This window comes from Triticum dicoccoides, chromosome 6A, assembly GCF_002162155.2.
Source record: "Triticum dicoccoides isolate Atlit2015 ecotype Zavitan chromosome 6A, WEW_v2.0, whole genome shotgun sequence".
NCBI lineage: Eukaryota > Viridiplantae > Streptophyta > Magnoliopsida > Poales > Poaceae > Triticum > Triticum dicoccoides.
In genome coordinates, this window is record NC_041390.1 from 352,011,263 (window position 1) to 352,035,590 (window position 24,328).

Below are 24,328 nucleotides of genomic sequence, written 5' to 3' on the forward strand. Positions count from 1 at the left end.
GGTGCTCAGGGGCATCACCAACTGTCGGCGTTCTGGGAACGGGGGTCCCCAGACTTGCCTGCCTGCGGCCTGCAGCGTGGCTCAGGCAGGGGCCCAGCGCGGCCCATCTTCATGAGCCCAAGCTCAAGATCCTCGCGAGGGGCCGAGCCTCGCTGGGCGGATGACAGGAAGCTTCCTCAACAGTGGCCTCATCAGGCAGGCTCGCGAGGAGGCAGAGAGATCAATGCAAGGGTACCTCACGAGGAACCCATGACGCAAGCCATGACGATCAAGGCCAGGCGGGTGCCAGGCGGGCGCCGGCCTGCGCAGGGTCCTTATTTCCCCTTTGGTGCAAAGGGGGCAAGCACAGGCCAAGGCATCAGGCAAAGGTTACCATTTCGGTGCAACGAGACCAAGACCAGCCGGACGGCCGGACGGAGGTCACCGTGGAGCCCAAGACGGCGTCATCACCAGTGCTTTTGGCAGCCGAAGACCACCTTTGGTCAGGATAACTTGTACTATATGTTCCCCTTCAAAATGGCCAATTGTTGGCGCCCTTCCCGCTTAATTATTTGGGGAGAGGACTAGGGCCTCTATAAATAGAGCTAGCCACCACAGAGTAGAGGGGCGGCCAGAGATCTGGTAGAACCCTGGCAGAGGAGAGGAAACCCAGTAGAGACTAAGTAGAACACACCGCATCAGCTCAAGAACACCCCTCGCGAGGCTGTTCTTCCCTTGTACTATTCATCATCAGCCCCAGAGGCAATCCACCACACCACACACTGGAGTAGGGTATTACACCACAACGGTGGCCCGAACCAGTATAAACCTCGTGTCTCTTGTGTTGTTCATCATTTTCATCTTTGTTCCCACGATAGGATCGGACGTAGATCGGTAGGGGAGAGACTTCCGCGCGCACCCCAGTGTTCGAACCTCAAGGGTCTGCCGGAACCCGAAATCCGGCAGTCTTCTTTTTGTGTAGCTCCTTGATGACTTGGCCTTAGTACGACGAGCTCCAGTCTGTGCTGTGGTCAATCCGCACGACAGCGACCAAGCCGACTAGCGAGACCCTGTCCTTCCTCGTCTACGGAGCAGAGGTTGTTCTCCCTCGTGAGGTCAGGTGTCGCTCCACAAGGATCCTGGCATTCGACGAGGCTCAGCAAGACGCCATGCGGGGGATGTATCTCGTGCTAGGGGAGGAACGCTGTCGGGAAGCCGCACTGCAAGCGGCAAGGTATCAACAGGCACTACGACGATACCACTGCCGGAACATCCGCCCCAGGACCCTTGAGGTAGGGGATCTTGTGCTCAGACGGGTTCTCTCCAGGGAGGGGCTGCACAAGATTTCTCCCATGTGGGAGGGCCCATTCAAGGTTGTTCATGTTTCCAGGCCTGGCTCCACGCGCTTGGAGACTCCAGAGGGAGTACCCGTCCAGAACGCATGGAACATTCAACATCTCCGAAGGTTCTACCCCTGAGCGAGGCCTAACGCCTAGGAAAGGCCCGGTGCCTGTGAAGAAGGCCAATGCCTGTGAAGCTATCGCGTTTTGGGAAAGGCCCGGTGCCTGTGAAGAAGGCCAATGCCTGTGAAGCTATCACGTTTTGGGAAAGGCCCGGTGCCTATGAAGAAGGCGAATGCATGTGAAGCTGCTACGTTTTCGGAAAGGCCCGGTGCCTGTGAAGAAGGCGTATGCCTGTGAAGCTGCTGCGTTTTGGGAAAGGCCCGGTGCCTGTGAAGAAGGCAAATGCCTGTGAAGCTCGCCGCCCGTGACACTCTCACATAATAATGAGTGGGGCTGTACACGCCCCAGAGTCTCCGGAGTGCCGCCCTCGGGCCTCGGGGGCTCTCGCCCACGCCCAGTGGCAGCACTTAGCTTCGCGCTGGTGAGAAGACGTCGAAGACTAGAATAGGTGCCAGACGCGGCTTTCCCATTTGCTTTCTGCAGTTGGCTTGTTTATCCCCGTTTGAAGTTTTATTGGAGTTGCTGACGTTCCTGGCTTGTGACTCTTTGTCTTTCTCGCTCGCTTGCCTCGTTTTCTCTCGCACAAGTCTTGCGAGGGAGTCCCGGGCGCCCTCGCGAGTGTTTTCTGCCCCGATCGTTTGGAGCTTCCCTATCCGAGTCCTCTGCGGGAGCACCCCTACCAGTCCATGCCCCACGGGCATCGCGACACGAGCGCAGGACCTAGGCTGATCGCCCCCACAACCAAGACCATAAGCTACCCCTCTAACTAATCCTTGCAGGGCATGAAGCGCACGGCGAGGCCTCAGCCTCTGGAGGCGAGGGCCGCGTCAAGCTCCACCAAGCTCAAATGACTCCTGCACATGGACACGCAGCACGGAAACATAGCACAGAAATGGCAAAAGCAACGCGACACTTGACAGCAACAGTTCTAACACGCCCCCACGGGGCCCTATACTACCTTCTTCTTACGCAGGAAAGGAAGGAAACAAAATGGACATGACCTGTCCAACACCAACCTACAGCAAAAGCTCGAGCTGCTCCTGGGGTTCAGACGGATGCCTCCTCTTGCTTCACCAGGGCGCGGCGGCAGATGGACCCACTGCCTTCACCCAGGCGGGCGCGACAGCGCGGGGGCTGGTCGCGGCCACCGCTGGAGGAGCTGCTGCCTGAGGGAGAGTCGCCAAAACTTGGCGAACCCCGAGCACCGCCGCCTGTACGCCAGTCGCCCTCTTCATCCTGGTCAGTGCCGGGACTGGGCAGGCGGCCGCAGTCGTCGTCTTCAGGGCAGCACCCGGCACGGTGACCATGTTCCCCAAACACCCTCACGTAGAGGGTGGCGTGGCCATCGAACTTGAAGTACATGGTACACCACCGGCCCAGGCCGCGCGCGCGGGCAAACATTTGCCAGTCGCGTGTCAGGGCCACGTTCCCAGAGACGGAGACCTCCAGCGAAGCCCAGGAGGCCCTGCTGTAGCAGCCGTCTGCCTGGAGCCAGAAGCCGCACCGAGCGCTGGCCAGCAGTTCATCTACGAAGAAACATGGGAGCTGGAGCTGGGTGCTGGATGGGTCCGTCGACCACACGACGAACTCCAGCAGCACCTCCGCGGAGCGGAAGCGTGGTCTAGGGGGGCACACACCCACGGCGTGCCCCCCGTCGGCAACCGGGCACTCACCACCGCGCAGGGAACCACCTCCATGACCGCGGGAGGCTACCACGAGGACCGTGGTGTACTTGCGAGGGTGGCCTCGGCCGCGCTTGGTCGGGGGAGGGTCAGGCCCTGCCTGGGGGCCTTTCCTTTCACCGCGGCCGAGAATCTCTTTAGGGCCATGGGGACGGCGATTAGCCAAGAAGAAGAAGAGGAGCAGCAAGAAGGGATGGACTGAAGGGGACCACCCAGCCCCGTACTTATAGCCAGAGGAGGCCAACCGCCGAGCACCACGATCGCAGGTAATCATGACCGGTTTCTCTACAAGCAGGGACTTGTCAAGTCGTGCGGTTGCCGAGGCATCGTGGGAAGCGCATATGCCCACGTCTAGTCAACCTCCATGCGGCGCCCAAGGCCGCAGGCTATTAGGGCCCGCGGCGCTTCGTACTTGTCCCTTCGCTTCTCTGCTAAGCCGAGCCCGCACGCGCCTTGGGCCCGGGGGCTATTGTCGGTGTTCTGGGAATGGGGGTCCCCAGACTTGCCTGCCTGCGGCCTGCGACGTGGCTCAGGCAGGGGCCCAGCGCGGCCCATCTTCATCAGCCCAAGCTCAAGACCCTCGCGAGGGGTCGAGCCTCGCGGGGCGGACGACAGGAAGCTTCCTCAAGAGCGGCCTCATCAGGCAGGCTCGCGAGGAGGCGGAGAGATCAATGCAGGGGTACCTCGCGAGGAACCCATGATGCAAGCCATGACGATCAAGGCCAGGCGGAGGCCGGCCTGCGCAGGGTCCTTGTTTCCCCTTTGGTGCAAAGGGGGAAAGCACATGCCAAGGCATCACGCAAAGGTTACCATTCCGGTGCAACAAGACCAAGACCAGTCGGACGGCCGGACGGAGGTCACCGTGGAGCCCAAGATGGCGTCATCACCAGTGCTTTTGGCAGCCGAAGACCACCTTTGGTTAGGATAACTTGTACTATATGTTCCCCTTCAAAATGACCAATTGTTGGCGCCCTTCCCACTCATTATTTGGGGAGAGGCCCAGGGACTCTATAAGTAGAGCTAGCCACACAGAGTAGAGGGACATCTAGAGATCTGGTAGAACCCTAGCAGAAAGAGAGGAAGAACCCAGTAGAGACTAAGTAGAACACACCGCACCAGCTCAAGAACACCCCTCGCGAGGCTGTTCTTCCCTTGTACTATTCATCATCGGCCCCTGAGGCAATCCACCACACCGCACACTGGAGTAGGGTATTACACCACAACGGTGGCCCGAACCAGTATAAACCTCGTCTCTCTTGTGTTGTTCATCATTTTCATCTTAGTTCGCACGAGAGGATCGGACGTAGATTGGTAGGGGAGAGATCTCCGTGTGCACCAAAGTGTTCGAACCTCAAGGTTCTGTCGGAACCCAAAATCCGACACCGCCCATATTGTGAACTCGTGCGAGGAGTCCTCACGTGGACCCCTGGGGCGACGGCATGCGCCTCCGCGGCACAGTGGCCATGGCCCTGGCGCGGGCGGTGACGCTCGTCACTCCTCCCTCCGGAACCATCGGCACAAGCATACAAGGGCAGTGGGTACCCAGGCAGCGGCCTTTTGTACCAAGGCCGCGACACCACCAGCCTCACTACCATCTCGCGGCGATGGGACCGCTTCTTCTTTGGCAGGATCAGCTCGGGCTCGATGAGGGGAGCCTTGCCCTTCTCTGCGGCCGAGAACCTCTGTATCGGCGCCATGACTGCACAAGCAAGGAATGGAGCTAGGAAGGAGAAGAAGCAGGAGAGGCAAAGAAGAGATGGGCGATGGGGGCTCCACCCCACCTCCCCTTTATAGCCAAGGGGAGGCCAACCGCCGGCCTCCATGATCTAAGGTAATAATGATGGATTTCCCTTGCATGCAGTAGGGACTCGTCAAGTCGGGCAGTTGCCGAGGCAGCATGGGGAAGCGGAGACGCCCACGTCCAATCAACCGCCACGCGTCGACCAAGGCCGTAGGCTATTGGGGCCCATGGCGCTCCGCACTTGGCCTTTGGCTTTGCTTCGAAGCCAAGCCCAAGCGCGCCTTGGGCCCAGGAGCTACTATCGGCGTTCTGGGAACGGGGGTCCCCAGACTTGCCTACCTGCGGCCCACGATGTGGCTCTCTGAGCAGGCCCGTATGGCCTATCTTCACCAGCAAGGACTCAAGACCCTCACGAGCGGCCAAGCCTCGTGAGGCGGATGACACAAGACCTCCTCTGGAGCGGCCTCACCAGGCTGGCTCGCGAGGGGCGGAGAGTTCAAGGCCCGGCGAACCTCGCGAGGTTCTAGTGACGTGAGCCATGACGACCAAGGCCAGGCGGGCGCTAGGAGGGCGCCAACGCGCACAGTGTCCTTGTTTCCTCTTTGGTGCTAAGGAAGCAAGCGCAGGCGCGGAGTACCGAGGCATCGAGCAAAGGTTTCCATATCAGTGCAACAAGACCAAGACCAGAAGGACGGCAAGACGGAGGTCATCATGGAGCCCAAGACAGCGTCACCACCAGAGCCTTTTGCAGGCGAAGACTGCTTTTGTCAGGATAGGATGTACTAGTTGTCCCCTTCCAAACTGGTCGTTGTTGGCTCCCTTCCCGCTCAATATTTGGGGAGAGGACCAGGGCCCCTCTAAATAGGACTAGCCACCACCATAGCTAGGGGGCGAGATCGATCGATCAGTCTGGCCAAGAGAGACCAGGACGACCATAAGTTCACCAAGCACAAGAACTCCTCTCCTTAGGAGGCTGTTCTTCCCCTTGTACTATTCATCCTCAGCCCAAGAGGCAATCCACCACACCACACTAGAGTAGGGTATTACACCACAATGGTGGCCCGAACAAGTATAAATCTTGTGTCCTTTGTGTTGTGAGTTCGTCGAGTTAGTTCATAAGATCTTAGCTGAGCTAGGACGTGGATCGGTAGGGGGAGATCTTGGCGCGCACCCCAGTGTTTGAACCATGAGGGTTTTGCCGGAACCCGTGATCTGACACAAATAGGTTAAGTTTTCAACGGGGATAAACATATGAAGTGTAAATACTAATATTGAGGAATTTGATTGCTAGTCCTTATCCTCCCTGACAACTTGGACCCACCCAATCGATGCGTATGTAGCGTTGTCTGTCTGGTCGTGAACGTGTATGTACACGATCGGTCTCTCTGCAGCAATGAACTATGGTCGAGTAAGGAGCAGCACATGTCGTAGTAGAGGCGCAGACGTAGCCTGTCACACAGTCCTGTCTATATCATCTACACGTCCATACAACCATGCTGCAAGAAAGTAAATACGGCCATGTACGTACATACCAGCGGGGTCTCAAATGTGAACCCGTGCATACGTATGGCCAGGGCTCGTGTACAAGGAGAGGCAACGGATGGCATCAACGACGTCATGTTCATCGAAAGCCAACCAGCTGGGTCGGAGCGGACAAACTGCATCGTGTTCATCGGGAGGCAACGAAATACGTCGTGTTCATCGGGAGCCAATGGCTTGGACGGAACAACCGAAACAAGGTCTGTCGTACCGCAGAACAGAGGAAACATGCCTTCTGTTTGACTGCGTACGGTCGAAACAGGGTCTCGTTCATCGGGAAGGGTCTGACATACTCCAAAACGGAGGAAACATACTTCTGTTCGAGTGCCTACGGTCGAAACAGGGTCCTGTTGATTAGGAGGGGTGTGGCGTACCGCAAAATGGAGGAAACAGACTTTTGTTGGGCTGCCTACGGTCGAAACGGGGTCCTGTTCATCCATCGTCTACTGCCTCGCTCCAGCCTCCACATGCTACTGTTCATCCATCGTAGACCCCCTCCAGCCTCCACCAGCTACTGTCCATCCACGTGCTACTGTTCATCCAGCCTCCATCGGCTACTATTCATAGAGCCTCCACAGGGTCCTGTTCATCCACCCCAACAGACTGGGGTGCGGCTGCCTCCTCGGTGTCCTGTTCATCCAGTGGCAATAGACCAGGGTCCTCTTCATCCAACCCCCACCAGGAACTGTTCATCCACAGCCAACCAACCGGCTCGACTCACCACGTCTTGACTCGTTCTACGTACATCACTCATGGTAGCAAAGGTCACTGTTCATTGAGAGGCAATCCAACATCGGCTGGCTACGTCTTGCACAGGGACTCGATCGGCTTCAGTAAGCAGCAATAATGATCAATCGCTCGGTTTAGTTAGTAGCAGCAGCAGCGAAGGAATCACTCGGGTTTAGTCAGCAGCGAATGAATAGCTCGGGTTCAGTTAACAGCCAAGGGATCGATCACTCGGGTGCAGAAACGTGTGATCGCTGGGGTTCAGTTAGCCAACGCCTCGCACACACGTGCATACACGAGAGAAACACACAAACCACAACGCATCGCTCGGCCCCGACCACCCACCGTAACTGGGAACTCCCTGATATTTTCCTCGCCCTCAATTCTACCATGATTTTTTTCATCATGGACGGCCCAAAGAATGTCATGCAACTGTGTCTTCAGCCCGCCCAGGACGAAAAGCCCATTTTCTTCATGATTTTTTGTCATATAAGTAGGAGCTCACCACATCTATGATGATACTGGGTTTTGTCACAATTGTCGTCATAGATGTGTCGTAAGCATGACAGAAAAAATTAGTTCGGCCTAAAATTTCATGGATGTGTCTTTTTTGTAGTGATTAAAATTTTCTTGCGAGGATGACCAGGCAAAGAATTAAGTAATTGGAGAAGCCTCCGCCAAGCTTGTGGGAGATTCTATTCTTCAATTTGCACAAAGTTAAATATTTCCTGTATAGCAACTTGTTTCTTATCAGCAGGGAAATATTTTTCAGAGAAGTAATAGATCATATCCTGGGGACTATGCACACAACCAGGAGCAAGAGAATTAAACCACATCTTAGCATCACCCTTTAATTAGAAAGGAAACAACTTAAGAATATAGTAATAGCGAATTATTTCCTCATGAGCAAATAGGGTGGCTATGTCATTCAATTTAGTAAGGTGTGCCACAAGAGTTTCAGATTCATAACCATGGAAAGGATCAGATTCAACCAAAGTAATTAACTCAGGATCGACAGAGAATTCATAATCATTATCAATAACAAAGATAGGTGAAGTTGCAAACTTAGGGTTATATTGCCTTCTAGCATTCAATGATTTTTCTTTCAACTTAGCTAACAGTTTCTTAAGATCATATCTATCATTGCAAGCAAAAAAGTCTCTAGTAGTTTATTCATCCATAATATAATGCTCAGGTACCTTAGGCAATTCATATCTAGGGGGAGAATCATAATCTTCAGTTTCAATAATTTCATCAGTTTCGGTAATTTCATTCTCTCTAACCCTAGCAAGTTGTTCATCAAAAAATTCACCTAGTGGCACAGTATTATCAAGAAAAGCAGTAGTATCATCATAAGCATCATGCATAGCAGAAGTGGCATCATCAATGACTTGTGACATATAAGAATTACTAGTAGGTGGTGGTGTTGCAAGCTTACTCAAAACAGAAGGTGAATCAAGTGCAGAGCTACATGGCAGTTCCTTACCTCCCCTCGTAATAGAGGGATAGATATTGGTTTTGGTATCTTTCAAAATCTTCACAGTGATCAACAGATATAAATCCCAAGTGACTCAATGAATAGAGCTATGCTCCCCAGCAACGACACCAAAAAAAGGGCTTGATAACCCACAAGTATATGGGATCGCAACAGTTTTCGAGGGTAGAGTATTCAACAGTTTTCGAGGGGATCATAACTGGTAATAGGTGTCTAGAACTTGCAAGATAGCATCAAGAACACAAATAAATTCATGAAAACATAATAGGTTTAGATCTGAAATCATGGCAGTCGGGCCCTAGTGACAAGAATTAAGCATAGCAAAGTCATAGCAACATCAATCTCAAAACATAGTGGATACTAGGGATCAAACCCTAACAAAACCAACTCTATTACATGATAAATCTCATCCAACCCATCACCGTCCAACAAGCCTACGGTGGAATTACTAATGCACGTCAGTGAGCATCGTGAAACTGGTGATGCAGGAAGGTTGGTGATGATGATTGATACTTCTCCAACGTATCTATAATTTTTTATTGTTCCATGATGTTATACTACCATTCGTGGATGTTTCATAATAATTTTCTTGTTATTTTATATCATTTTTTGGTACTAACCTATTGACATAGTGCCAAGTGCCAGTTGTTGGTTTTTGCATGTTTTTTACATCGCAAGAAATCAATATCATACGAAGTCCAAACACTGCGAAACTTTTTGTGGATTTTTTATGGACCAGAAGACCACCAATGGGCCAGAGCAGCATCTAGGGGTGCCTCGAGGGGGCACAACCCACCAGGGTGCGCCTAGGTGCCCAGGCGCGCCCAGGTGGGTTGTTCCCACCTCGGTGGCCTCCCGCACCCCCTCTTTACCCTATAAATTCCCAAATAATCCAAAAACCCTCGGGTGTTAACCTAGATCCGAAGTTCCGCCGGCGCAAGGCTCTATAGCCACCGAATAATGTAGACCCCTTTCCGACACCCTGCCGGAGGGGGAGGGAATCATCTCCGGTGGTCATCTTCATCATCCCGGCGATCACTACGATGAGGAGGGAGTAGTCCACCCTCGAGGCTGAGGGTTTGTACTAGTAGCTATGTGTTTAATCTCTCTCCCTCTCTCTCGTGTTCTTGAGATGTCACGATCTTGATGTATCGCGGGCTTTGTTAATATAGTCGGATCATATGGTGTTTCCCTCTCTCTATCTTGTTGTGATGAATTGAGTTTTCCCTTTGAAATTTCGTTTTATTGAATTGAATACTTTTATGGATTTGAGAGCACTTGATATATGTCTTGCATATGAATACCCATGGTGACGATGGGGTATCATATTGATTCACTTGATATGTGTTTTGGCACTCAACTCACGGATTCCTGAGGTGACATTGGGGTAATCTATGCATAGGGGTTGATGCACGTTCTCGTCTTTGTTTCTCCGATAGAAATCTTGGGGCGCTCTTTGAGGTTCTTTGTGTGGGATTGAGTATTATGAATCTGAATTTGCTTTGGTGTTATTTTCGTATGAACTCTTGATAGATCGATCGAAAATAATAACTATGTGTTACTTTATTATGAACTCTTGATAGATCGATCGGAAAGAATAACTTGGTGTTATTTTAATATGAACTATTGGATAGATCGATCGAAAAGAATGTCTATAAAGAATTTCTTCTTATGTTCTCCGCTAGATAGGAACTTTGGAGTGATTCTTCATCGCACGTTGAGGGATTGTTATATGATCCAATTAGTTTAGCATTGTTGAGAGATTACACTAGCGAAAGTACGGACCCTAGGCTTCATTTTCAAGCATTGCAATACCATTTGTGCTCCGCTTTATCAATTGCTACCTTGCTGTTTTTATTGTTCTTATTACAAAAATCAATATCTACTATCCATATTACACTTGTTTCACCATCTCTTTGCTGAACTAGTGAACCTATACAAATTACCATTGTATTTGGTGTGTTGGGGACACAAGAGACTTTTTATTATTTGGTTGCAGGGTTGTTTGACAGAGACCATCTTCATCCTATGCATCCCACGGATTGATAAACCTTAGTCATCCACTTGAGGGAAAATTGCTACTGTCCTACAAAACTCTATGCTTGGAGGCCCAACACGTGTCTACAAGAATAAAGTTGCATAGTGGACATCTAGATCTTTTCTGGCGCCATTGCCGGGGAGGTGAGTGCTTGAAGGTATATCTTTAGATCTTGCAATTGAATCTTTTAGTTTCTTGTTTTATCACTAGTTTGGTTTATAAAAGAAAACTACAAAAAAATGGAGTTGAGGTTGCACCATATTATTCATCTTTATAATGTATTTCATGAAAATGATGGAAAGAAAAATTATGCTCAATTGATAGAAGAATAATTCAATAGAATGTTTGGTATAAATGATGAGCATGATTGCAATGTTGTTAGTATGAATTCTTTGAATATCCATGATGCTTATGATATGCAAAGCCATAAGCATGGGGATGCTATGTTTGATGAAGATGATATTTTTAGTCCCGCAAGATTTGATGTGCAAATTTAAAACAATAATGAGGCTAGCCAACTCACCTCCAGAAGGCTCCCCCGATTGGGTCATTCATGGTCGTCAGATCAGGGTAAAAATCCCACCTCGGCTCTCCTCATCCGTTAGATATTCACTGTGTGTTTCACCTTGCTATTTCTTTCACGCGTGTATGACGAGTGGGCCGCTTCGTCGATGGAGTCGCGATGTGTTGGCTGGGTGCGGGATGAAACGGTACGATTGGTCATTCATTCCGAAAAGCCCATTGGTCGCCCAAACCCCACAGCCACATGCCCCCGCCTCCTTCCTCCCTCACTCGTCTCAGCCGCACGAACCCTAGCCGCCGCCCCACCCGCATCGGTCATCCCTGGTACGAGCTCTTCCTCCTCTGTCTATGTCTGCCCCGAGCTCTTCCTCCTCCGTCCTCACATGCTCCACCCTGAGCCCCGCCTCTTCCACCCCACCCGGACTTCGCCTCATCTGTTCACACACCAGTTCAAAGGGCAAGGCCAGAGAGCCATGGCGAGTCCTCAGGAGAGGAGAGGAAGGCAAAGGCGGAGTAGAGGAAATCAAGAAGGTCAGGGGGCGATGGAGGGAGCGCACGGCCGAACGAACCCTAGTCGGCTATCCCCCAACCCGAAGCTGCCACAATCCTCCCTCCTTACTTCCTCATCAACACAGGCGCCCGCGCCCCTCCCCTCTCCCTCCTTCAAGCATCCCCAGGAGCTCCGCCACTGCATTCAACAAGATCCACCGCCTCCCCGAGGTCCTTGTCCACCGCAGGTCGCGAGGAAGCCACGGAAGGAGGAGATCAGCTGGGCGTCACCGGACGGAGAAGGAGGAGAGGCGCGGATGCCAGCCAAGGAGGCAGATCGGCTTGCCTCTACTACACCGTGAGCGTAGCCGCTGCCTCTGCACCCACCTTGCTCGGCCATCATGGGAGGAGGCTCACCATCGAAGAGCAGTCGCAGGTGCCACACCATTACAAGAGCTGCATCCAGTAGGAGGTGATGATGTGTCGCCCCATTGACAAGAGCAAGGCGGCGGATTGGATCGAGGGTGCCTGCATGGCCACGCCACCACTGCCTCCTAGAGTTGCCTTGGGCGCTGCCTCGAGTGACCTCCATCGCCACCCCGAGTAAACTCCACCACTGCCACCAGGAATCCCGTCCCCGGCGAGGTAACTTCCTCTGAATCACTTCTCTTCCTGGTCTTCTTGCCCTGCTTATTACACGTGTGATGTGTGTGTGCTTGCTGTTGCTGTGCTGCGTGTGTGCTTGCTTATTGTGTGCATACTTGCTGGCTTGTTGCTCGGTGCTTTGTCTAGGTGTTGGGCTGCTGATGGACTCATGTTGATGCTTTGTTGTAATATTTATAATGTTTGTATCTTCTATGAAGCTACGAAGCTATGCTTTGTTGTACACTGACTTTGTTGCTTGCTGCGGTTGACCTGCTGATGTTGCTACTGTGCTGGCCAGGGAGTGAGTCAAGTGACATACAGACACAAGAAATATTCAGTTATGAGGATTGAAGAAATTAATGATCATTCAGTCATTGAGGATTTGAGAAGAGGCATCAATGCTCCAGTAGAGGTGTTATTGAAGTTGTGGCTGTCAATAGTCCTTTTATTTATGCTAAGTACATGGTAAGGAAATAATGCTATATGATTTGCATATTTTTTGCTATGAGAACTTCTGCAACTGAAACTCAAAGTTTAGGTGTTGAACTCATAGTTTTGCAGTAGTTAGTTTTGTACTACTTTGTATCAAAATTGCATCATACCATGTTGCACTGTATTTCGAGCATAGAAAAATTACTTAACACCTAATTTTGCGCAATTGTGTTCCTACTTTTTTCTGTTATTAAGTGCAATGACAGAAATCATCCAGTGGGATGTTCTACTGCATCAAAATTTGACAAATTTAATTCTGCCATTATATTCTTCCCTTCACTGCTCAAGTTAACACCCCTCCTCCCATTAATTGGCCCATATGTTCAAGTATGAATCCACTCATGGCCCCTTTAAAGGATCCATTAAGATCGTGGATGATTCAGTATAGGAGATTAATGCGAAAAGATCACAACCACGGGCGAAAGGTAAATATGCCAGGGTTAGCTAATTGTTTGACATATTAGTCCGTTGATATATATGTCGCGGTTTCTAAATATGCATGACATGTTGTGCTGAAATAAGCACATGTGAAGCAATGAAGTCACCAAAGTAACATTATTAGTTAATAATTGATTTATAGTTTAGAGCCCCATGTTTTTTGCACATTCATACGGACATATAATAGCTTATAAGCACATGCTTGTTGTACATCTCGAGTACTGCTTGTTCCTTCTCTTATTTTGATTCTTATGTTCACATGTTGATTTTTTGTCATAGAGGGAAAGGAGAATTCTAAATGCGCCAACAAGTAGCGACCAATGAGATGTCGTCTATGGATTGGCTAAGGGAGGAGTTGTCTTGTGCTGCAAGGGCATCTTGCAGATCGATTTCCTTGGTTTGATGTGTCTCAGATTCTAATTAGTATTAATTTCCTTAGTTTTAACTTATAACCGGACATAAATTGTTATTGCACCTGAATATTTGATTATGAATCTAAGTTATGGGAAATAGGTGGAGTAAGAGGAAATGAGGCATTGTTCGATGGGTCCTTGCCACGGTTGCCTTGAGTTTTCGCATTGAAGCACCACTTTGTATGGCTAGCCTTCCATGGCTACATCGAGGGTCCCAATCTGCAGGCGAGCTCTTCTTTTCATCTGCAGGTTATTAGTCATCTCCACCTCAATGAGATTTAGTTTCCACAATAACGACTATAGGTTTCTTAATGTTTTGGAGTGGTCTACTTTCATTATCTCCGGTTCAGTTGTGTATTTCTATGCGCCCATGTTCGCTTCAGTATTCCCTTCCAATTCTCACACTATGGCTGCGGCCTCTTTATTTATGTTGGACTGTTCTGTGAATTGCCACCATGACACTTGTTGGAAATAGTGTTGTCGAGTGATAATCATTCTTGGTAGTGATTCTTGTTGTGGATGGGATATTGATGCAGATATACCACGAAGGGAAGATCTGCCTCACTGTGCACTTCAGGCGCGCGCACACTAGCGATGGTATAGGATTGGCTTCCTGGTGGAATCAGGTGCGCGTTGTCCATGGTGGCCTGTCGTGGGTGTTGGTGGGCATCTGGAGGCGGCTGTAGCAGGTCGATTTATCTGACTACTGAAAATGAGCTTTAGAATATCTGTAGAACATAGCCCACTTCCAGCCAAATATCAGTTATGATAAATCCAGCATGTACCATGATCATTTGAACAGTCTTGCTTAAGTTTATGTTAGCCCTGTATGCTAATTTGAGGAGATTGTTAACTTTAAGGTGCAAACATTTATAAAATGATAATTGTACCGTTTTTTGGGATTTTGTGATTCCTATGGAATTAAGAGGTCATCTATTAGCCTATCCCTATTTGTAATTTCAAATAGTTATTTTTTGGTGCACTTCTATTTTAGAAATGAATCAGTAGCCAATTATGCTTGATGTTTCAAGCATAACTAGAATTGGTAAACAACTATCTGTGAAGCATATATGGAGGCAGGAATCTGGTTTGGTTTTTTGCTATGTGCCTATTTGCTTAAGAAAATACTTGACTGGAGAGCAGATTCCAAATGGAGCTACATTTTCATGCGTTGGGGGCAGAAGTAGAATAAATAGTAAATCTTGATCTTATGGAGTGATGATTTACATTCTTTGTGTGATTAGATAATACACGACCTAGGTGTTATTTAGCTTGCTGCTGTAGAACAACTGACTATCATGATGTGTAGTTTCTGAATATTGAGTCCTCAAGTTTTGGGGAATGGTGCGCTCTAATTTGGAAGTGGTATTTCCTAATGTATTCGCACAATTAGATATCATATTATATATTTTGTCTCTTACTTGAAATTTCTGCCATGTAAAGCTAGGTTGTCTTTGATTTGTTGTTGTGTTAGGTATTGAACAGACTGGCTTGTTTGGCTAACCTTCCTTTCCTTTTATTTTGCAGGCTCCAGAATCGCTAAGGTTGGTCATTCTCTGTTCCTTTGGTCAAGGTTTGTCCTTGTCATTCTTTTCTAATCACTGCACTTTTCTACCCTATTTGTTTACTTCTTATTGTCGTGTTAATTCCTTTGTTCCTGATTTTTCCAGGTGTCCTGTTTGTGTGTTTGTTTTTGTGGTGCTACTTATATGTGCGACTACCGTATGATCGTATATATATGCTGAAAAGTAAAACGATTTTTCCTTGGCACGATACATAATTTGTAATGAGATGGTAGTACATGAGTGTATTTACAGGAAAAAAATATAGTCATATATATATATATAATTTGCGTCTACAGTGTACATCAGGTGAAAAGAACATTCTTCTACTCTTTCTTGATGTATGCTATCGTATATTGCTTATCCACTTTCTCAAAATCAAATTTGCATGTATGAAAAGGTAAGAAATTAAGGCGAGTGAGATGGCAGTAGATTGGCATGTTTACAGAAAAAACAAATAGCCATGCAAGTTTGAAAGAACATATTTTTACTATATCTTGCTATATGCATATTTCCCGTCTTCTTCCTTCAGAATCAAATGTGCATCTACTAAAGGATAAGAAATTAAGGCTGCAATCTAAGAATAGAATCAAATGTGCATCTACTAAAGGATAAGAAATTAAGGCCGCAATCTAAGAATACTTTTATTTGCCATTCTGAATTTCTATCACAGCACAGAGGAATGAGGAATGGATACATGAGGCATGGCGTAAGCGTAGGGGTTAGCCAGGGCACGATGCAGGAGTCTACCCATATCCTCTCAAAGTTAGTTCTTGCTCTTCTTGTCCCTACTACCTCGCCTGCCAACTCTCTGATAGAGTATTTTATTCTGCAACATATTCTATTCTTTGAAGAAATTACAATTTTTTCATAGCTTCTTAGCATACTATGGATTGAATTCTTTGTGAGAACAAGCAAATGATGGTAGCAGTTCCTACAAGAAGATACCAGACATGTAATATCTTGATAGAAGAGAAAATCTACATTTTATTCATGTGAAAATTGAGGGTGGATTTGTGTTTTTCAGAAATGAGGCAACCTTACATGTTGACAGTAAGTTGACTACCAGTTTAAAAGCTTATGTTTGCAAAGTGTTTCCTGGGATAACCCCCCCCCCACTCTCTCTCTTGATTGATATATCCATATATCAAAGGGGAATGATAGTTACTTTTAACAGGGGTTGGTGGTTCATCACAATTTTTCTAGCTTCTTTTGTCCCCCAAATGATATAGAAGGCAGTCGTCAAGTTGCGTCCTCTAATTTATCGTGATTTTTGTAGGACCTACTATGATGCATATTTGAAAGAGTGCATCTATTGTTTCAGCTGAAAATTGATCTCTATTTGAAGGAGTGCATCTATTGTGCATCTATGCCAGAAGACAGTGTGCTGTTTTTTATTCCATGCTCCAAATATTTCATGTCCGATTCATAGACATCCTTGAATTGCTTAACGATGGTGGCATGTTTGGTGTTCATATTTTTTTCAGCCAAATAATAATAGGTGCACTTGATTGTTTGAGGAAATGCCAACTGAAAGCTAAATTTAGTTAGAATTAGATTTTTGCACGTGTGTTCTTGATGCTTCATGTACGACTAGTTCTCTCGAATAATGAGTTACTCCCTCAATTTTACGATAGAGATAATTTGTAAAAATTGTGTTTTTGTGAACATGCATAGGGCCTCTCAGTCTTTAACCCTGACTATAAATATCCATTGATGGAAGCTGGGGAGGGCCGAGATGAACATCCGGCTCCCTAGGTCTAAGCCATCGAGATGGTAGAGACGACGTTTCCATGTCATCTACTCCAGCAGCCGGACAAGGCATATAAAAACCATGGATCCTTGCTCCCCAGGCTGCAAAATAATCACAGTGATGTCTACGACCTCCTCCTAGATGTATTAATCTCAATCTCATGTTTGGTTTTCTTCCCTTTTCTCCTCTAATGATGTAATTTCTTTTACTAAGATAACACCATGTTTGTTATAATGCCTTATTTGATTTAAGATCCCTTTTCTACTTTGAATGAATTTACTATATATATTTCTTATTTAGTTTAGTTTATCATTCAGAGACGATGGAATATTTTTGTCCTTCATCGGTTAAATGAGCATTGTGTAGTCCTTCACAGTTTAAATGAGAATTGCGTAAAAGTATGTCTAAGTTCTCTTTCTTCAAGTGCTTCAAGTAAATGAAATTTTTTATTTCGAATTTAATACCTTTTAATAATAATCATAATGAGAGAGGGGTATGCTTCTCTCTCTCTCTCTGGGCAAATGTTGCTTTAGACAACATGTACTAAGAAATAAAAACTCTGGAAATGTGTTCGAATCTAACAAAAAGTGTTCATAGTTCTTATTCATACTTGAAACACGTGCGGCTCTGCAAATTAAACCATGTTTTTTTGAAGGCGCATATGGATTTAGCAGACCACAACTAAACCGACTGTATATACATGGCCTGTCCTTAGTAAAGGAAACTATTTTCATCGCGAACATGGCTTTAGTTGAAGGTTCTTGCAGCATGAAACTACTTTCATCGACAACATGTATTCAGCAGGTCTCTGCGCTATTTGGCGCAACAGGTCAACTAGTTTGTTATAATGATTGCATGCCTCCTATTTATGATGATTATAATGATGAAACTGCATTTTGAGAGGTCATGACTTTATTTTGTGATGAATCCACCATTTGGATGAGGCTTCAATTGATTATGATAACAAAGTTGCTATCTATGATGATTATGGCGATGGCATGTATGCTATATTGAATAATGATAACCATAAAACTTGTCATCATGATTTTAATTTTCAATCACATGATAGTTATTTTGTTGAGTTTGCCCCCACTACTATTGATGAGAATAAATTTGCTTATGTGGAAAGTAACAAAATTTCTATGATTATGTATCATGAAAAGAGTGCCTTATGTGGTGGTTATCTTGTTGAATTTCTTCATGATGCTACTGAAAATTATTATGAGGGAGGAACTTATGATTGTAGGACGTTCAATAATATCAAGTTTCCTCTCTACGTGTTGAAAGTTTTGAAGTTATGCATGTTTTGCCTTCCTATGCTAGTTGATTCTTGTTCCCATAAGTTGTTTGCTCACAAAATCCCTATGCATAGGAAGTGGGTTAGACTTAAATGTGCTAGTCATATTCTTCATGATGCTCTCTTTGTGTTTCAATTCTTATCTTTTGTGTGAGCATCATTGAAATCATCATGTCTAGCTTAAAAGGCATTAAAGAAAAGCGCTTGTTGGGAGACAACCCAACACTTTTACCTACTATTTTTGTGTGTTCACATGATTAGGCTAATGTAGTAATCATGTTTTATTTCTTTCATTTCAATAAAGTGCCAAGTAAGACCTTTGGGATGGCTTACGCTGATAGTTGATTTGATCTTGCTGAAAAACAAAAACTTTTGTGCTCAGGAAAATAATTCTCATTTTTAACAGAAGCGTGATAAAATTCTGATTCTTTTGCAGAAGATTAATAGACAAATTACCCAGGTTTTCCTTTGTCAAAATTTTGGGAGTAGCAGAGTACGGTTGGAGTACAGATTACTGCAGACTGTTATGTTTTTGACAGATTCTATTTTCAATGCATAGTTTGCTTGTTTTCTAGTTTCTATGGCTTATATTGCTCAATATAAATTGTGGAAATGATATGCTATAGTAGGCATTGTGTGGAAACAATTATGAATCTTGTCTTAGATAGTACCAAAGTGAAATGGTTTGCTCTTTATCATACTAACCTATCTCACAAAGTTCCGTTAAGTTTTGTGTGATTGAAGTTTTCGAGTTTTGGGTGTGATGTCGATATGAGGAGATTAAAGAGTGAGAAGACCCTAAGCTTGGGGATTCCCAAGGCACCCCAAGGTAATATTCAAGGAAGATCTAAGAAACTAAGCTTGGGGATGCCCCGGAAGGCATCCTGTAAGTGCATCTAGTGACGACAAACTTGGTTGAGGGACTAATGTGTTTGTGAAAATTGCAGGATAACATAGGTAGTAGTCCCCTATTGATTCGGTTTACCTACCAGAGATGACCCCTAAAAATGTGTGAAGACATTGAAGACAATGGTGGTCTATGAAGAGATTCACATTGAAGACTGACATGAGAAGACATCGTATGAAGACTATGGAGTGCGAAGACATAGTTGTTTCGTAGTTTCCCTTTTCTTATTTGTTGAGTCATAGGAACCACCGTACTATTAAGTGGGGTCCAACTGAACAAAGTCAAAGTGACTGATGTGATGCTCAACCAAATCCTATGTCTTCGAGCGAAGACAATGCGAGCAAATCTTATCCAGAGCTAGATAAGTCAGCTTTACTTGTAGCCCAAGTGAAGCTGCCGCGTGTGTTTGAAATCTGACCATTGGACACGTGTCAGTTCCTTAGTGACCCAGGGTCATTTCGGACAAATCAGGTCAAGTTGCCTCCTGGCTATAAATAGCCCACCCCTACACCATAAATTGGTGGCTGCTCAGAGTTAGTACACTGCTTTAGTCGTTTGAGAGCAACCCATCTCCGAAGCATTTGAGAGAGAGATCCTTGCGAGGACAAAGCCCAAAACACCTAGAGCCAAAGAGTGTTAGGCATCACTCAAGTCTTTTTGTCCGCATGATCTGAAGACTTGTTACACTTGAGGACTGTGAATCCTCTAGCCGGTTAGGCGTCACATTCTGAGCGTCCAAGAGTCATTGTGGATCGCCAGTGAACGAAGTATGTGAAGGTTTGGAAGTCTACCTTGAAGACTTACCAGAGTGATTGGGCGAGGACTGTGTGTCCTTAGTTCAAGGGGAATAAGGTGAAGAAGCGGTCTTCTGAGTTGAATCTCAGCCTCCCTAACCAGATGTACAGTTGTCACAACAACTAGAATTGGTCTACCAAATTTGTGTCCTCTCCAAGCAACTAGTTCTATCCTTCAATTCCCTTTACTTCACAGTTTGTCTTCGTGAAGTCACTGCCTGCCTGTATGATCTGATTGACTTCACTGAGTGAAGACTGTTTACTGTTTAGCTTCGTACTGTCTTCCATCCAGATCCTTACTACCTAGCTGCTGATAGTGTTCGTGCTTTCACTTCATTGCTTACTTGACTATGGCTTGTCTAGTGTAGTCTACCTTCCGCTGCATATCAATAGGTTCATTTCTATCGTTTTTCTTCAAAGCCCCCGTGTTTTGAAGACTTTCATAAAAATTGCCTATTCACCCCCCTCTAGTCGATAACTAGCACTTTCAATCGTTATCAGAGCAAGGTGCTTCCTTGTTCTGTGTGATTCGGTTTAACCACCTGGAGTTTTAGTTATGTCTACTGCAGGGATAATCAAAGTCTCCGCTGCGTGCCCTGTCTTTGATGGCACTGATTACCCTTACTGGAAGAATAAGATGTGCATGCATCTTGATGCCATTGACGTCAACCTCTTGTATGTCGTCAAGAACGACGTTCCCAAGGTCGGTGAAGGTGTCACCACTACCGATGTCAAGAGGTTCATTCAACTAGACTGAACCGCCAAGAACATCATCTGTGGTCACCTGACCAAAGGATAGTATGGCCGTGTGAGTCCACTAGAAACTACAAAGCTAGTCTAGGACGGGCTCTCCAAGGTCAACGAAGGCGTCTCAACCCAGAGAGACTCAATGATTAGTGTTCTTCGCATCCTCTTCAACTGCTTTAAGAGAAATGACAATGGGAATTTCCAGCTCACATTTGATCTCCTCACTGATATCACAAATGAACTTTGCGCACTTGGCGCCACTGAGATCACCAAGCACGAAATCGTCAAGACGCTTCTGAGATCACTTGACAGCTCATTCGACACCTTGGTCCTGATGATTCAAGAACGCCCTGACTTCAAGACTCTTGATCCGTCTGACATACTTGAGAGGCTCAACACACATGAGTTCTAGCAATCTGAGAAAAGAGATATCAATGGCCCTAACTATGGCCGAACTCGCGCTTTGAAGGCAAAAGCTGTTTCCTCATCTGAAGAATAATCTGACTGCAGTTCTGAGGATCCTGAAGACATTGGAAAGGATCTTGCTATGCTTGTTAAGAAGTTCCAGAGGTTCACCAAGAAGAAAAACTTTAGAAAGTCCTCAAGATCCAAGTCAAGAAACGATGAAGCTTCCTCACGTGACTACAAGAAGAGAACATGCCACAAGTGCAAGAAACCTGGTCACTACATCTCTGAGTGTCCTCAGTGGGATAATGAGACCAAGAAGAAGAAGAAGAGTAAGGAATATGATTCTGATGACAACAAGAAGAAGAAATCCTCAAAGTCTTCTTCCAAGTCTTCGTCGAAGTCTTCATCACACACGAAGAGCTCATCCAATAAGGCTCATGAATTTGTCGGCAAGGAGATGGATTCAGAGGAGGAGTCTGCATCTGAGGAGGCAGAGGTGGATTCTGAAGAGCAATCTGATTCAGGAGTGGCAAGCATGGCTCTAGCTTCAGCGTATGTCGCCAAGTCCATCTTGAACACTAAAGACAATGGCTTCGTCACCAACACTGATGCTAATGACAAAGATGACTCTGCTCCCACTTACTGCTTCATGGCACATGGTGCCAAGGTAAACTCACGCGATGCTTACTTTCAAACTTCAAGTGAAGATGACTCTGAATGTGAATCTAAACCTAGCTACAAAACACTTGCTAAAATTACAACAGAACAACAAAATGCTATGGAACATATTCAAAAGTTGCTAGACAAAAGCGATGACTTGTTGGACGCGGTAATGACTCAAACTCAGTCCTTAATTGAAGACATTAAAAATATTCACGTTAAGTACGAAGAACTTGAAAGTCATCATGAAACACTCTCAACTACTCATGAAAAGCTCGCCTACGATTATCTTCAAAGGAAGCAAGAGCTTGAGAACTTGAGATCGCCTCATGAAGATCTTCAAAAGGACAACGAGTCACTCCGCGCTCAACAGATCAGTTCTGCTCAGGAAGACTTTGAGCCACCATGTTTAAAATGTCTTGAGCATGATAATGTTGCTTCTATTGCTGGATGTTCTATGGCTACTATTGTTGCTATGTGTTCAACTGCTGATGTGGAAACTAACCCCTCTTCTGAGGATACCACTACTATTGCTGATGAGAATGCCAGGTTGAAGACATTGCTTGAAATAGGGATGTACAAAAGCCTCAAAGGGCATCAGACACTCTACAATGTCCTCAAGAAACAATTCTGAACCAAAACCCTAGGAAAGAGGTAGTTGGGTTCAAGAGGAAAATGAATGTTGATGGTTCCTACTGGAAGCCTGTTGTAACGCCCCCAGACACTTGCGCCAGGTGTCTTCCACTTTATTCGTTGTCTTTGCCATGTCATTTGTTTGCGTGTTGCATTCTTGCCATCTCATCATCCACACTGCATCCGCATGTTTTCGAAACTTGCATCCGTCCGGGTTCCCCAGTTTCGTCTATTGTTCGTTCCGAGCCCAGACACACTTGCACGCTCCCGTTGCACATCCGAAATAGTATTTTATAAGTGGCCGAAAATGTTCTCGAAATGGGTTGAAAGTTGGCATGCAGTGTTGTTATGTTGTCAGTAGGCCGCCTGCCAAGTTTCATCTCATTCGGAGTTCGTTTGACGTCCCAACAATTAACTATAGCGGCAATAGTAGTCGGTCGAACGTCGGACGTTCTCGGTCTCCGGAAACTGTTGCCGGGCTTTACCTCTATTTCCTCCCTAGACCATCTACACAGCCCACTACCAACCGCCAGGCCCTGAAACCCCTCCTTGCATAGTACATCGACCCCTCCGCGCGTCCGAAAGTTGTCCCGAACCCGAACCGAGCAGTCGTGACCGTTGGATCCGGATCATCCCGAAACATCTACAAAACATCACCGTTTTCTTATTTGGACTCCCTAGCCTATTTTTCTTGGCCGTTCAATTTTGATCGGAGGGACCGTATATCCCTAACCTAAGCCAATAATGTATATAAGAGAGCAACCCTAAAATTTAGGCGAGCTGTCCCGTCATTCCCTCACCCACCGCCGCCACACTCCCGCATCCACCTCGGGATCCAACTAGCACTACAGGAAATAGTTAATTTGCTGTCTGTGGATCACAGACGGCAAAGGCATAAATCCATACGGCAAAGATTTTGCCGTCAGTAAGTAGACGGCAAAGTCAGACGGCAAAGATTAATCGGCAAAGAATACTTTGCCGTCTGCTATTTTTTCTGGTTGACGGCAAAGACTTTGCCATCAGGCAATTGTGTTTGCCATCAGTGATACAAACCAGACGGCAAAAAAAACGACCTACCAGACACGTGGCCTTGACGGACGGCATCAGTGCTTTGCCGTCAGCCAAAATCCAGCTTTGCCGTCATCCTCAAACATCACAGACGGCAAAGAAATTTTTTTTATTTAATAAAAAATATAATGTACAAACAAGTGCAGAGGCGACCAGGAACAAACGGACAAAGAACTCCATAGTATCCATCAACACTGCTGTTCTAAACACTGCTATTCTAATCAAACACGAACGAACAGATTTCACAAGACAAAACAAATCTACTCTGTTTAACAAGATGAAGGGATTACACATGAACAGATTACGCTACGGTACAATACAGTAGTTGGATCTATACGCCCACTAGCCCACGCCTCGCTAGAGCAGCAGCTGCGCCTCTCCCCCTTCTCCTTCCTTTCACCATGCTTAGGAACACACCGATGTTCGAGGAGCTCAAGCTGTCCGCCGCCACGCTGGAGCTCGCCACTCTCATCCGAGCGCTGGATCCACTTGACCCCACCAACTCTGTGCCCCAAGCCCTGCCGGCGGCAGAGGATAGCAGAAGAGGCAGAGGCCCGCGGCATGCGACGGGGCGAAGGAGAGGAGCGGAGGTGGAGGCGGGCGGCTGCGGGTGCTCGAAGGCCGGCGGCGCGCGCGGGCGGTTGCGGATGCTCGAAGGCCAGCGGCGCGCGAAGCCGGGCGTCGCGGATGGGGAGGGGGGCCGACTGGGCGGCAGCGGCGATGTGGGGCCAGGTGGCACCGGGTCGCGGATGGGGAGGCAGGGCCGACCGGGCGGCGGTGGCGGCGAGGCAGGGCCAGGCGGCGCGGGGTCGCGAACGGGGAGGCCGGGCCGACCGG